A 15,951-nucleotide genomic window follows, 5' to 3' on the forward strand; every position below is an offset into this window, starting at 1 on the left:
CCCTTAGTCCATCATTTGGTGCTTCAACTGGGCCTGAAAAACTTTGATCTGAGATTAACAGTGTTCTGGATATATCCCAGGAGTGGTCTGAGTTAAACTAGCATGAACCAGAGTGGGGTAGGGACTGGTCCCACCCACTCTGGTGGGAAGGTAAAAGAAAGCAAGATATTGAAAGAAGAAGGTGTGTTGTAAGATACTAAGGAAATGAACTAAGTCAGTATAGGTGGGTTGATGTGCAATGTCCAGATTTAAGACTTATGTCTGATGATTGATCAGCTATATATGTGAGTATAATGCTCTGAATGGGTCCAAAATTTATTATAGGGGTGATTAACTGTAACTCCATTAACAGAGAAAGAAGATGGTGGAGGAGCAGCAATTCATAGCAGTGTTAGCTTTCTGACCATAATGCAATTAATTTAGGAATCATTTTCAGGAAGATAATTACACATAATCTTTTTAAAAATTGTTTGGAAACTAACAAATATAGTTCATAGTAACTATTGGTCAATAAAGAAATCATAATGGAGATGAGAAAATATTTAAAACTGAATAATAACTGAAATTTTGCACATCAAAACTTAGATGCCAATAGAACTTTATTTAAAAACCAGAAAAAACTTATATGCACATAAAGCTATATGTAAAGTAACATTTGGGGCTTCCCCAGTGGCTCAGCAGTAAAGAATCTGCTTTCAATGCAGGAGATGCAGGAGACACAGGTTCGATCCCTGGATTGGGAAGACCTCTGGAGGAAGGCACGGCAACCCACTCCAGCATTCTTGCCTAGAGAATCCCATGGACAGAGGAACATGGTGGGCTACAGTTTAAAGGGTCACAAAGAGTCAGACATGACTAAAGTGACTGAGCATGTACTCATGCAAAGTAACATTTAGACCTTTAAATGCAAATATTAAAAAAGAAGTCTGAAACTGATCTCAGTAAAATAAACAAAAATAAATTGTAAAATGGGAAAAATTAAAAACAAGAAAAAAATGAATGAAATAGAAAAAATATAGAAATCAACAAAATAAAAAAAGTCTCCTTTGAAAAGACAAATAAAATATATAGACCTCTGATAAGACTGTGTAAGAAATCAAGGAGATAAGGAACAAATGATCAATCCTATGAATATATAAGAGATATTTACTTCAATGTATGAAGAAAACATTGGTAGAACTGAAGGGCTAAACAGACAAAACCACAATTATACCTAGAAACTTCAAAAGCCCTCTCTTAACAACTATAAAACAACTAGATGAAAATCAGCAAGGATATAAAGCTTAAGAATACCATCGCAACCTAGATGCCCATCAGCAGATGAATGGATGAGGAAGCTGTGGTACATATACACCATGGAATATTACTCAGCCCTTAAAAAGAATTCATTTGAATCAGTTCTAATGAGATGGGTGAAACTGGAGCCCATTATACAGAGCGAAGTAAGCCAGAAAGATAAAGACCATTACAGTATACTAACACATATATATGGAATTTAGAAAGATGGTAACGATAACCTTATATGCAAAAAAAGAAAAAGAGACTCAGATGTATAGAACAGACTTGTGGACTCTATGGGAGAACGCGGGGGTGGGATGTTTCAAGAGAACAGCATCGAAACATGTATATCTAGGGTGAAACAGATCACCAGCCCAGGTTGGATGCATGAGACAAGTGCTCAGGTCTGGTGCACTGGGAAGACCCAGGGGGATGGGGTGGAGAGGGGGGGTGGGAGGGGGGACCGGGATGGGGAATACATGTAAATCCATGGCTAATTCAATGTATGACAAAAACCACTGCAATGCTGTAAAGTAATTAGCCTCCAACTAATAAAAATAAATGGAAAAAAAAAAAGAATACCATCGACCAACAAGATCTAATTCATATTTATAGAATATTTCATCCCACAACAGTAGAACACACATTATTTTCAAGTTCCTATGAAATATTCCTCAACATAAACCACATTCCAGCTCATAAAACAAGCCTCAACAAAATTTTAAGTTGAAATTATACAGTGTATTTTCTCTGATCATAATGGAATCACACTAAAAATCAATAATAGAAAAAAAATAAAAATCAATAATAGAAAGATATCAGGAAAATCTCCAAACACTTTGAAATTAAACAAAATGCTTTCTAGTAACTCATGGGTTAAAGAGGAAATCTCAAATGAAATTTAATTAAATGAAAATATGACATATCAAAATATGTATGATGCAACTAAAGTAGTGCTGAGAGGGAAATTTATAGCATTAATGCTTGCATTAGAAAGGAAGAAAAGTCTCAAATCAGTAAGTCTTTACCTCAAGAAACTATAAAAAGAACAAAATAAAGCAAAACAAGTGGAAGAAAGAAAATAATACAGATAGCAGAACTCAATGAAATGAAAAACAAGAAAACAAATGAGAAAATCAATGAAACAAAAAGATGTTTCTTTGAAAGATCAATAAAATTGACAAACTCTAAGAAATACAAAAATAAAAAGAGAGAAGACCCAGTCACCAACAATAGAAATAAAATTGGATATCACCTGCAATCATTAATAAGGATAAGAGACTATTGCAAACAACTTTATACACATAAATTCAACAACTTAGATGAAATAGACCAATTTCTCAAAAACCATAAATGATCCAAACTCAGCCTATGTGAAATGGATCATCTGAGTTTCATGAAGATTAGATTGTGGGCATCTTTGGGGCCCAGTATTCTGCCTACCTTAGCTCCCAAGTAGGACTTATTTCATGTATGGCAATCATTGTAATCCACTATATCAACAGGCCAAAGAAGAAAAATCACATATCAGGAAGGGTGTTGGACAAAATTCAATACCCATTCATGATTTTTAAAAAAGAAATCTTAGAGTTGCAGTCCATTCTGGCTGCTATAACAAAATACTAGAGACTGGGTGGCTTATAAGCAACATTTCTGGAGGCTAGGAAGTCCAAGATCAAGGCACCAGTATAATTGGGGGAGGAGGGCTCTCATGCTGGTTCATAGCTGGTGTTCTCTCATTGTGTTCTCACATAGTGGAAGGGATGAAGATTCTCTGAGGAGTCTCATTTAGAAAGCACTATTTCCATTCAAGAGAGCTCTACCTCATGATTGAAGCACCTCCCAAAGGCCCACATCCTAATAGCATCATCTTCGGGGATTAGGCTTTTAACTAAGAATTTTGGAAAGACCCAAATCATTTAGATCACAGCACTTAGCAGACTAGGACTAAGGAGGAATGCCCTCAGGGTGCTAAACAGCATCTATAGAACACAGGTAATCTCATGCTAAAGAGTAAAATGTTGAATAACATATCCTTAAGATCAGGAACCTGATAAGGGTGCCCATTCTTACTGCTTATATTTGATATAGTATTGGATGTCTTGGCCAGTACAATACAGCAAGAAAGGGATATAATAAAAAAGATTCATATTCAGAACATATAACTCCTGCAAATGAATAAAAATCAAACCACTGAGAAAATGCTTATCATTTTCTTTACAAGAGAGCAAATACAAATGGCCAAATAACATAAGAAAAGAAGCTCATTATTAGTAATCAGGGAAAACCATAATGGAATACCAATGCAGAAGCTGTATAGCTGCAAAATTTATGAAGTCTGACAACATCAAGCATTGGTGGTGTTATGCTAAAACAGAAAGTTTCATACACTGCTTATGGGAGTGTAAATTTGTGTAATTACTTTGCCAAAGTGTTTGGCATTCTCTAATAAGGTTGAAAATATATACTTTAATCTCAGACATTTGTGCACCAGGTTATATGTTCAAGAGTAGTCATGCAGTTTTTGTAAAAGCACAATTTGAAAAAAATTGATTTATCAATATAAAGGATTTTTGTAGGATGTTCATACAATGGAATCTTATTAAGTAATTTCAAAATTGACAAAGTAAATATGCAAAACTACATATTTCTTCTTATATGCTGAGAGAAAGAAATCTCACAAAAGAATTCACATACCGTAATTCCATTTTATGAGACTCAAACAGGACCTGGATAGTGCTTTACAATTATTTGTCAAACTGTATACATTTTAATGGAATTTTCTATATGTATGTTTTATTTCACAGTACTTAAAAATAATGAAGGAAATTAAAATTTACAATTTCACAATAATAAAATGTATTAAAAGAATAACTGCATACATCCAAATCAAAACCTTTTAAAAATATTGGAGTAACCCAAGGCAGAACAAAAACTAGTAAAGATAAAAGTAAAAATCAGGTAACATCATCAAGATGGTAGCGTAGCAGACCCCAAATTTCATCTGCCCATCAAGATCAGTAATTAGCTATCCATGAACAAAAACCAAACAAAAAGCAGCTCTGTGAGTGCTCTGAAGTCGACTAAAGTCTACTTCAGCAACAGAGTGGAACCAAAGCATGTGAAAATAACCACACAAAAAGGGAAGGAAGACAGTTTCATTTTGCTTGCATCATCCCATCCCACAGCCCACTGGCACTGTTCAGCACCCAGAGGAAATTCCCAGCTAAAAAGAGTTCTCCCAGGAAAAGGAAGAGTGGCATGAAAGAGCAGCTTTCCTAGCCCTTCAGTGCACTGCACGGTTTCCACTTCAGTTTCAGCCATGCCAGAGACTGACAAAGCAGAGATGCACAAAGACAGCAAGGAACAAGAACTAAAAGCAAGGACCACCGGTCGTAGTCACAGTGGGAGCAATTGTGGCTCCCAGTGACCTGCTCTGTAGACAAACCCAGGAGCTTTTGCCACTGAAAAAAAACTAAGGGCCAGCACAACTGCAACAGATCCCCTGCTGGTTACACTCACTTTGCCCCGTGGCTTTTTGCATTCCCTGATGCCCCCTGCCTGAGTCCCGCCCCTCCCCCCTCCTTCCTCCTGCTCCCTGCATCTTCCAGAGTCCAGGAACTTTGCAACTGTACTAGAGAAATACACCAGTTTTGACTCTTGCGGCTGACCCACACGACTATGCACTTACTTGAGGCTAGACCCTCCAGCAGTACACTGGCCTGCCCCCGAGCCTGATACCCTTCCCTGGCCTCCACTTCTGTGCTAAACACCTAGCACAGCCATGGGAGAGCATGCCAACAGCCAGGGTCCCCGCAGCAGCTTGCGGACTTGGATCAGGCCCTATCTTTTGTCATGGACGTGCAACACTGTGTTAACTGTAGCTAGTTCCTCCACCTGTGAACCTGCATGTCTTTGGCACAAACTCCATCAGCAGCCTCCACTGCTGTACACCTTTGGCAAGACCAGGCAGCCATAGTAGTGCACACTACCAGGACCCCTGCAGCTTCCAGTGCTGCCTACCCTGGTACTCATTATTACCTTTGTGTTTGAAACTGACCCTCTGCACTCACAGACACCTACAGCTGGCACCTTCAGCCAAGCATGTGCATACCACCAGCTCTGGCTATTGCCGCTGCTTGTCTTGGTCCCTAGTTGCTGAACTTGGAGGCACTGATAAGGACCCCAGAAGCCCTTGAAGGCTCTATGGATCCCTTGCGGGGCTTGCCAAGGGAAAGTGAAAGTCACTTTGTGACCTCATGGACTGTAGCCTGCCAGGCTCCTCTGTCCATGGAACTCTACAGACAAGAATACTGGAGTGGGTTGCCATTCCCTTCTCCATGGAGTCTTCCCAACCCAGGGATCAGACCCAGGTCTCCCACATTGCAGGCAGATTCTTTACCATCTGAGCCACGAGGGAAGCCCAAGGATACTGGAGTGGGTAGCCTATCCCTTCTCCAGGGCATCTTCCTGACCCAGGAATCAAACCAGGGTCTCCTGCATTGCAGGCAGATTCTTTACCAACGGAGCTATTAGGGAAGTTGTTGATACAGTGGACTCTAAAAGTCTGAGCTGATGAGCCCTCACATTCCCCCAGACCCAGTGCTACCTCATGCCCCTCTACTTGGGCCCAGTATTGCTAGACCTGGGGTCACAGCATGCTCCAGCATGCCCTACCTACAGGTGACAGTCTTCCTGCTGTGAAATCAGTCTAGAAAGTCTGGAGAAAATGACTGCTTCTTTAAATGTTCAGACACCTCCACCAAGCTATGGGGAGCACAGGGAATCAGGGAAACATGACTACCAAGGGAACATAGTAAGCTTCCAGTAACTGATCTCGAACAATGGAGATCCAGCAATTGCCTGACAAAATATTCAAAATAACTTTTCTAAAGATGCTCAGACACCTGCAAGAGAACACAGATAAACCCAAATTACCTCAATCTGTTGGAAACTAAAGAGACAAATGTGATAGTTTATATGTGTCAGCTTGGCTGGGCTATAGTGCTCAGATATTTGGTCAAACATTATTTTGGATGTTCCTGTGAAAGTATTTTTTGGATGAACTTAACGTTTAAACCAGTGGACTTTGAGTAAAACAAATTACTCTCCATAATTGGGCATCATCCAGCCAGTTGAGACCTTAATAGAACAAAGACTGACTTCCCCCTAGCAAGAAGGAATTCTGCAAAGCAGACTGCATTTGGCCTCTAACTGTGGCTCTTCCCTGAGTCTTCAGTCTGTCAGCCTACCTTGTTAGTCGCTGAATTATTAGTTTCCAACAGACTTGAGTTAGTTTGGGTTTATTTGTGTTCTCTTGTAGCTCTCTGAGCATCTTTAGAATGTATTGAATTCACAGCCTCCCAGGGTGTCTACTGTTAAAGTGAGGACATTGATTGGGAAGTAATTCCTGAAAATTGAAATGAGGGTGCATAGGATGACTTGACAAGGCTGGAGACACTGGACCCCTAAATTTAAATGAGCTTTATTTGCCAAAGGAAGTAGCCTTTCCATCTCCAGCTAAGGAGATTAACTTTGCATTGTCTAAGGAACTGTACTGGCCTTTACTGAAGTACTTGCCTCACAAGACACTGCTGAGTCTTTTTAGTAGCCTCTTCCCAAACCCTTCTATATTTCTTGACCTATAACTAGACTCAAGTCCCAGGCAGCTCCTAACGATATGGTCTTCAAAAAAATAAAGGCCGTGTATTACAAACCAACAACTAGCGTCATACTAAATGGTGAAAACTTGAAAGCTTTTCTTCTATAGTCAGAAACAAGAATGCCAACTCTCACCAATTATAGTCAACATAGTACTGAAAACCCTAATCAGAGCTATTACGCAAGAAAAAAGGCATCCAAATCAGAAAGAAACAAGTTAAATTTGTAGATGACATAATCTCATATAAAGAAAACACTAAAAACCCTTTAGAACTAATAAATGAATTCAGTAATTCAGTTTCTGGATACAAAGTCAACATATAAAGATCATTCATGTTTCTATACACTAACAATGACCTATTTGAAAAAGAAATTATGAAAAAAACCTCATTTACAATTTCTCTGAAAACAGTAAAATACTTGGGAATAAATTGAATGAGGTGAAAGATCTCTATACTGAAAACTAAGACTTTGATGAAAGAAATTGAGGAAAGAAATGGAAATGGAAGAAATGGAAATATATCTCATGTTTATGGATTAGAAAGTTGATATTGTTAAAATAGCTACACTACCCAAAGTGATCTACAGATTCAATGCAATCTCTGCTCTGCGAAAGTTCCAATGCTATTTTCCACAGAAATAGAAAAAAATAAAAGTCCTAAAATTCATATGGAACTACAAAAGACCTCGAATAGCCAAAGCAATCATGAGAAAGAACAAAACTGGAGGCATCACACTTTTGATTTTAGATTATATTGCAAAGCAATAGTAGCCAAAACAGTATGTGTGGTACTGGTACAAAGATAGACACAGAGACCAATAGACTAGAGTAGTAAACCCAGAAATAAACCAACACATATATGGTCAACTAATCTTTGACAAGGGTGCCAAAATATACAATGTGGAAAAGACAGCCTCTTTAATAAATGGTATTGGAAAAACTGGATATTCACCTTTGAAAGAATGAAATTGAATCTTTATATTATATCATATGCAAAATCTATTTGAAATGGATTGAAGCCTTAAACATAAGACCTGAAACTATAAGACTCCTACAGAAAACATCGACAAAGAGCCCTTTGACATTGGTCTTGGCAATTATTTTTTGGATATAACACCAAAAGCACAAGCAACAAAAGCAAAAATAAATGAGTAAGACTATATTAAACTAAAAAGCTTCTGCACAGCAAAACAATCAGCAGAGTGAAAAGGCAACCTATATAAAAGGGAGAAAATGTTTGCAAACCGTATATCTACTAAGAGATTAGTATCCAAAATATACGAGGAACTAATACAACTCAAGAACGAAAAAAGAAAAAAAAATCTGATTTAAAAATAGGCAAAGGAACCAGTAGACATTTTTCCAAAGTAGATACACAAATGACCAACAAATATATGAAAGGGTGCTCAGCATCACCAATCATCAGGGAAATGCAAATTAAAATCACAATGAACTATTACCTTACACCTATCACAATGACCATAATCGAACAGGCAAGAGATAAGTGTTGACATGGGTGTGGAGAGAAGGGAACATTTATATACTGTAAGAATGTAAACTGGCACAGCCATTGCATAAAACAGTACAGAGGTTTCTCAGAAAATCAATAATAGAACTACCGCATCATCTAGCAATTCCACTTCTTGGTATATATCCAAAAGAATGGAAATTAGGATCTCACGAGACATCTGCACTCCTGTGTTCACTGTAACATAATACACAATAGCCAAGATATGAAACAGCCTGTATCCATCAATGGATGAATGGATGAAAACTATAAGGCATGTATATACATACACACAAACACACCCAAAATGGAATATGATCTAACTATAAAAAAGAAAGAAACCTCAAAACTTTTGCAACAACATAAGTGAACCTTGTGGGCATTATTGTTACATGAAATGTCAGAGAAAAACAAGTACTGTAAGATCTCACATGTGAAATCTAAAAAAACCAAACTCATAGAACCAGAGTGTAGAATGGTGTTTGCCAACTGAGGGGAGGCAGGGTGGGGAAATGAGGAGATATTGGTCAAAGGGTAAAAACTCCATTATAAAAGCCACACATTCTGGGATCTAATGTACAGTATGGTAACTATAGTTAACAATACTGTATTGTATACTTGAAATTTGTGGAAAATAAATCTTAAACATTCTTTCCATAACAACAGCAGCAACAAAATAGTAATCATGTAAGCTGAAGAATGTGTTAACTATCCTTATTGTGGTAAACATTTTGCAATATATAAATGTATGAAATCTTCATATGGTGCACCTGAAACTTACACAGTGTTATATGTCAATTGTATCTCCATAAAGCTGGAAAATGTATATATGTGTTCAAATTTTCACTTTTTATAAGGATACCAGTCATGTTGGGTTAGGGACTCATCCTACTTTAATATGACCTCATCTTACCTAATTATATCTTCAGCAACACTATTTCCAAAAAAGATCGTACTCTGAGGTATTAGGGGTTAGGATTTCAACACATGGGTTTCGGGGAACACAATTATAATCATATGTGTCAAATGTACATATAAGCATTGTTTATGGAAATGTAGGTAGGTAGTGAATGTCTGGAACATCACAAAAATGTTATATGCCAATTCAAGGATAGTAGCTATCTCTAGAGAGTGAGGGAGATGGGAGGAAAGGTTTAGTGATGAAACTTGAACAGTATCCTTAACTTCATCTTAACAAAAATTTCCATAAAAATTAATAAAAATAATAAAAATTAAAAAAATTCTATAGTTAGTATGGCAAAATAACTTCTAAATCTAAGTTCTGAGTGTTGGGTATGTCGATGTATATTGTATGGTTTTCTGAACTCTTCTGAGTATTCGATAGCTTGTGTCTATGAAAGTTGTCCAATACTTTGGCTGCCTGATGCGAAGAGCTGACTCATTTGCAAAGACCCTGATGCTGGGAAAGTTTGGGAGCAGGAGGAGAAGGGGACCACAGAGGATGAGATGGTTGGATGGCATCACCGACTCGATGGATATGGGTTTGGGTGGACTCTGGGAGTTGGTGATAGACAGGGAGGCCTGGCGTGCTGTGGTTGATGGGGTCACAAAGAGTTGGACATGACTGAGCGACTGAACTGAACTGATGAAAGTTATTATTTCTTTATTCATTCCCTACCAAGATGCTGCAATGGAACTGACTCATTAAGTCTAACAACACAGAAAGCCTTTCCTCCAACAATTAGAGTATGTCATTGTTCTTTTTTTTAATGATCAAAAGAGGTAGTTGCTCTGCTTTTTGTGATCCTGTTATATATATCTTTAAAGGTATGATCATATTCAGTGGGCTAATGCTTCCATCATGAGAGGTAAGCAGTATCTGAGACAGGCAGAGAGAAGAAAATTTCTAACCCTGCCCACCATTGCCTACTCCACAGCTTACTCTTTTTGACCAGAATGGGGGTAGAAACATGCAAAATTTTCCAAATATTTCTTCCTTCCTCCTGTCTTTTATTTGTCCCTCTCTATTTTACTCCTGGCTTGTGGGTTTCAGTTCATTTAAATCCCATTTGTGAATTTGTTTTCTACCCAATACCAACTGTATATATTTGCAGAAATTAAGAAGAAGAGATATGAATCAAAGGTCCTCAAAGTCTAATCCTGCTTCGCCAAAAGCAAACTGCTTATTTCTAGGTAAATATCTCAATGTTTATTTTTTTCATTCAGAAAATGAAAGATTTGGATTAGACAGTCTCAGATCTAAATGCATTTAGGAGAACAAAGGTGATTGACGGAGCAGGACATAAATATTTCATGTAACTTGTGAAAATGTAAAAATTTCAGTTAAAATACAGGTGTGTTTTCAATTATGTAATCAATTAGGTAGTTGATGTGGTTAACTTTTTCTCAGAGAGGAATACAATCACCTGTTTGTTCTGGCAATGTGTGCACACAATCTATGGTAATCTGATTCAATTATGTAGCTCCCAACATGACATTATCCACATATTGAGACTCTTAAAAGTCACTCTTGACAGTGATAAAACTCACCTCCTAGGAAGGAAAAATAAATTTTTTATAAACCTGTACCTGTCACAAGCCTTGTATCTCACAAGCCTTGACTGTGTTTTTTCTTTGAGTTGAACTTGATGCAATGTTGGCCTCTTACAAACTCTACAAGAAAGCCAATCATACTAAATATTTCCTAGGTTTTATGCTGGTAAAGAATCCGCCTGCAATGCAGGAGACCTGGGTTCAATCCCTGGGTTAGGAAGATCCCCTGGAGAAAGGAACAGCTACCCACTCCAGTATTGGCCTCTTACAAACTCTACAAGAAAGCCAATCATACTAAATATTTCCTAGGTTTTATGCTGGTAAAGAATCCACCTGCAATGCAGGAGACCTGGGTTCAATCCCTGGGTTAGGAAGATCCCCTGGAGAAAGGAACAGCTACCCACTCCAGTATTCTGACCTGGAGAATTCTATGGACTGTATAGTCCATGAGGTGGCAAAGAGTCAGACACGACTGAGCAACTTTCACTTTCTCTTTCACTTTCATGAAAGATTTTGTGGGGCTGCAGGGAGAAATCAGTTTGGACAATATACAGTATCTTATGTGAATACTCTCAAACTGGACCACCTCCTCTCTAAGTCTCTTTGAGGTTCCAGCCATTGGCTTTCTCTCCTTTCCCAAACTTTGCCCTAAACAGTGCTTTGTTAACTCCTTTTCCTTGGAGGACTCCAGTCCTTGGAGACTCTCTCCTCCTTCTCCATATTCTCATCCAACTATCTTCTCAACAAAGCTGGTCTGTACCTTCAAAGAAATTCTCCTAGATACTAACATCAACTTTTCTAACTCTAGGCATTTGCAAGCAAAGTTCCCTTGCCTGTTGAAGACTGTATTTAATGTAGAAGCAGTCTTTTTGACTCTATGACCCTAATTATATACAAAACCTTTGACTCACGTCTGCAGGAATTATGCCCCAATACAGCACATTCAGCAGACCTTCCAGGTTATTTCCCAGGCACAAAAGTTGTTAGCTGACACCAAAGTTTCCTTGGATTCAGCCTCTAATTCCATCAGAACCTGATCTATTCAGACGGCCAGCTTATCTACTCCATCCAAACTGGACTGGGAAAAAATCTGCTTAATTAGAAGGAAAAATATAGTAAGTGGTTAACATCGTGCAAGTACAATTTTCTCAGATGATTAGATACTTTTTCTTTTGAAATGAATAAATAAAAGGGAAAGAGGGGCAGAATAATAATGGTACAGGTTTTACCTTTAAAAATTTGAATAAAATTAGCATAATTTCCCTTTTATTAAGCTACAGTAGATAGAAAGCACATTATAGACACTGTAGGTGGAGATGTGGGTGGACACATAAGAGGGGTAATGAGGGGGCATTGAAAATACAGCTGAAATAATGAGCATGTAATATGAAGAACAGCAGCAAGGATCAGGTTGGAGGAGGGAAGGATGCCTGCTTTGATTACAGACAAAGGGGATGGAGAAGAGAAAATAAGAGGGAACCATTCAGCTGAGCTGAGAAAGTGGGGCAGCTTGGACAAATGGAGCTGGATATAGATGGGAAGAGAACAGGGAACACTTCACCATTGACTTGGGTTTAAAAATGATAACCTTGTGCTTAAACGGAAGGAAATTATCCCTGATAGAAACAAAAGTTACACAACTCAGCTACATAACTTGCTTCCATCCAAGTTGGAGTGACCCTGTTAGAATATAGGGCATTGGGTTTGATGGCCATTCTGTCCACCCCACTCAAAATATGAACAATATAACCCTCAGCACACACCCTTACTGACCATTCATTTTGCAAATGAGGAAATAATGGCCCGATGTAGTTATGCAAAAGAAGTGATTTTTTTCATCTTAGAGCTTTGAGAAGCAGACAACAAAATATCCATGCATGATTTCTACAGAAAGGGCTCTGCTGCTGGACATATACAGCAGAAACTGAATCCAGATATTATTAGCCAGATTGAGGTAATTGATTACTATAGCTTTGTGTTAAGGTTTGAAATTGGGAATTATGAGTCTTCCCATTTTTTCTTCTTTTTTTTAGATTATTTTGGCTCTTTGGAGCCCCTTACAATATCGTGTGAATTTGGAAACTGGCTTTTTCATTTATACAAAAAAAAAGATCATTAGAATTTTGGTAGATATTGTATAGAAAAACAGATTTTAAGATAAAACATGAGTTTGATTTTGAGCACAAGAGTTTGTGGTACTTGTGGGAAATTCAAGATACTTATCTATGAGGAATCAGATATATGTTCTAGAGCTTCAGAGAGAGGCATGAATAGAGATGCATATTTGGGATATGAGTATGTATGAAGATGATAGCTGAAGCCATGGTTATTGATGAGATCTTTTGGGAAGAATATATAGCAGGAGAAGAGAGGAAAATCTTTGGATTCACTAATATTAAGAAAGTATAAGGGAAGAAGAGTCTGTGAAAATAATTTCATTAAAGAGGATAGTAGAGAAAGTAAGTGAACAAGAAAAGAGTGTTACCATAGAAGCCAAGGGAGGAGACAGATTTAAAACAAGCAGTGTCTCAAGTTGCAGAGAACTTATGACATAAGTCTGAAAAGCAGTAAATTGATTTGATAGTCATGAGGCCAGGTGACCTCAGCCAGGTCAGTCTGTGTGGACCGTGGAGGCTGAAATCTGGCTAGTGTGGGTTGATGCATATTCAGGAAGAGAGAAAGAGGGGGCTGCGTTAGTTTGGCATATTGTTTTTTTTTAGCATTTTGACTGTGAAAAGGAGAAAGATAGGGCTAGTGATGATAAGAGGATGATATAATATTAATGGAAGATTTAGAGGCCACAGTAAAGTATCTCGAAGAGGGAGAAGTTGAAAATAGAGAAGAAAAAGGGAGTAGTGATTGGGATGAGATCTTGGATCTGTAGGAGATAAGGGGGATATGGAAGAAGTTGCTTTGAGCAGGAGGAAGAACAGCTTCCACAGTCTGCTGCTGCTGCTAAGTCACTTCAGTCGTGTCCAACTCCATGTGATCCCATAGATGGCAGCCCACCAGGCTCCCCCATCCTTGGGATTCTCCAGGCAAGAACACTGGAGTGGGTTGCCACTTCCTTCTCCAATGTGTGAAAGTGAAACGTGAAAGTGAAGTTGCTCAGTCGTGTTGGACTCTTCGCGACCCCATGGACCGCAGCCTACCAGGCTCCTCCATCCATGGAATTTTCCAGGCAAGAGTACTGGAGTGGGGTGATATTGCCTTCTCCGGTTTCCACAGCCTACTCTTCTTTAAAAGGAATGATCAAACCAGAAGATAAGTGCAATAAAAATGACTCATAGGTATGGGGGAATTATGGAAATTCAATATCTGATAGCCTTGATATTATAGGTGAAATAGGAGGTAAGTTCATCTTTGCTAAAGAGATGAGGCAGTTGAGGTTAGTGGGGCATCCATTCAGAGAAATTGGAGCAGAAGCTAGTAAAAGACAAGGTAACAAATTAATAAGGGGTGCTGAGGGTCTAGGAGATGTTGGATACCCTAAATATGTGGTGGTCTTAATTCATTCAAGGATGTGATGTTTAGCACTAACATTCAGCGGCCTAGGTGCGGGAGCAGCAAAGAAAGATAGCAAGATTGATCTAAAGTTGAAGACTATAAGACAAATGTGGTAGAAAGACAATGGGCTTGGTTTTGAGTGCAAGAGTACAGTGCTTGAGTGCAGTGGAGTCAAGATTGGATGGCTAAGAAAGTGAAGCCAAGCAGGGCTAAAGAACTAGAAATAAAATGACTTTGAGGTCTCTGTGAGTGGGGTTAAAGAACTGAAGTAAGGGAAAGAAAAGACAGGCAGGACAGAAGGATAAGATCCAGAATGGTACATTAGAATATAAGAGTTCAGAGGTAGAGCTGGGTTGGGTATGGACATCATAATTGGATCACTGAAGTAGTGACAGGTAAAGACTTGCTGGTGTTTAGGATGTTTTAAAAAAAAAACAGTGATGAGGCTGGGAGACTGGATGGCATCACATGGATATAGAAACTATCCAGCATGAAGATGGGACATGACCAGGAGAAAACAGCAAGCTGGTGTCCAGGCCCTTAATGAATAAAGGGAAATAGGTGAAAGTTTCAAAAAGTGTTAGAAAGGAAGTATACACAGCTGATACAAACCTTAACAAAGGAAGGTTTCTTGCCTCAGGATGGAGGAGTAATTATCTGCCACTTGTATTGGGATGCTAGGAGATAGAATCAAGTCACAGCCTGTGATATATGAATATAGATCAGCCTTCTTCATGGAATAAGTTCTAGAAGAGGTGTTGTGCTCTGAGGATAACCAGGAGATACTGCTCTGTGAAGTGGTTGAGAAAATAAAGTAGGTTATTTATAATAGAATAAGAGTCTCTGAGGAAAGGGTTAGAGGGAAATAGTGCAAGAAACATCCAAGTGCAATGAGAATAATGAATGATAGTAATAATGTATTGTCAGGTACAATGCCAAGGACTTTATGTTTTTATTTTATTTAATAATTATACTAATTAAGCAATATAAGTAAATATCTCTCTTTTTCATATGAATAAATTGAGATTGAGGGCACTTAGAAACTACACTTGATCTTAGCCAAAAGGCCGAGAAGCAATGAGGGCACTTAGAAACTATTCTAAAGTCATGTATCTAAAAAGTGACTGAGTTGGTTTTCCAAGATTTGAAAAATCTTGGCCTCTCAACCACTTAACAGGATTTGAATGACAGGATATAAGAGAAGAAGGTGCGGGAAGAGCTTTCATTTTGGGAAGGAGCTTCCAATGATAGAATAGGAGATCTCATGGGTCCAACTAACTGAAAACGTAAGCATGTGCTTATAGGGTCCTTCATATGGCAGAGGTCTCCAGTCAGGGTCAGCTGTCTGTAGAATTTCATTTTATTTGATTTTTTAAGATATTTTTTTTTGCCTCGCTGCACCATTTGGGGGATCTTGGTTCCCCAGCCAGGGATGGAACCCAGGCCCCCATCATTGGAAACTCAGAGTCCTAACAACTGGACA

General features: G+C 38.4%; 1 pseudogene; it reads right to left on the bottom strand.

The window, feature by feature from the left end:
• Positions 1–15,431: 15,431 nt before the first annotated feature.
• LOC139033199 (U2 spliceosomal RNA) lies at positions 15,432–15,547 on the bottom strand (annotated as a pseudogene).
• Positions 15,548–15,951: the final 404 nt, after the last annotated feature.

Source organism: Odocoileus virginianus, chromosome X, assembly GCF_023699985.2.
Source record: "Odocoileus virginianus isolate 20LAN1187 ecotype Illinois chromosome X, Ovbor_1.2, whole genome shotgun sequence".
Taxonomy (NCBI): Eukaryota; Metazoa; Chordata; class Mammalia; order Artiodactyla; family Cervidae; genus Odocoileus; species Odocoileus virginianus.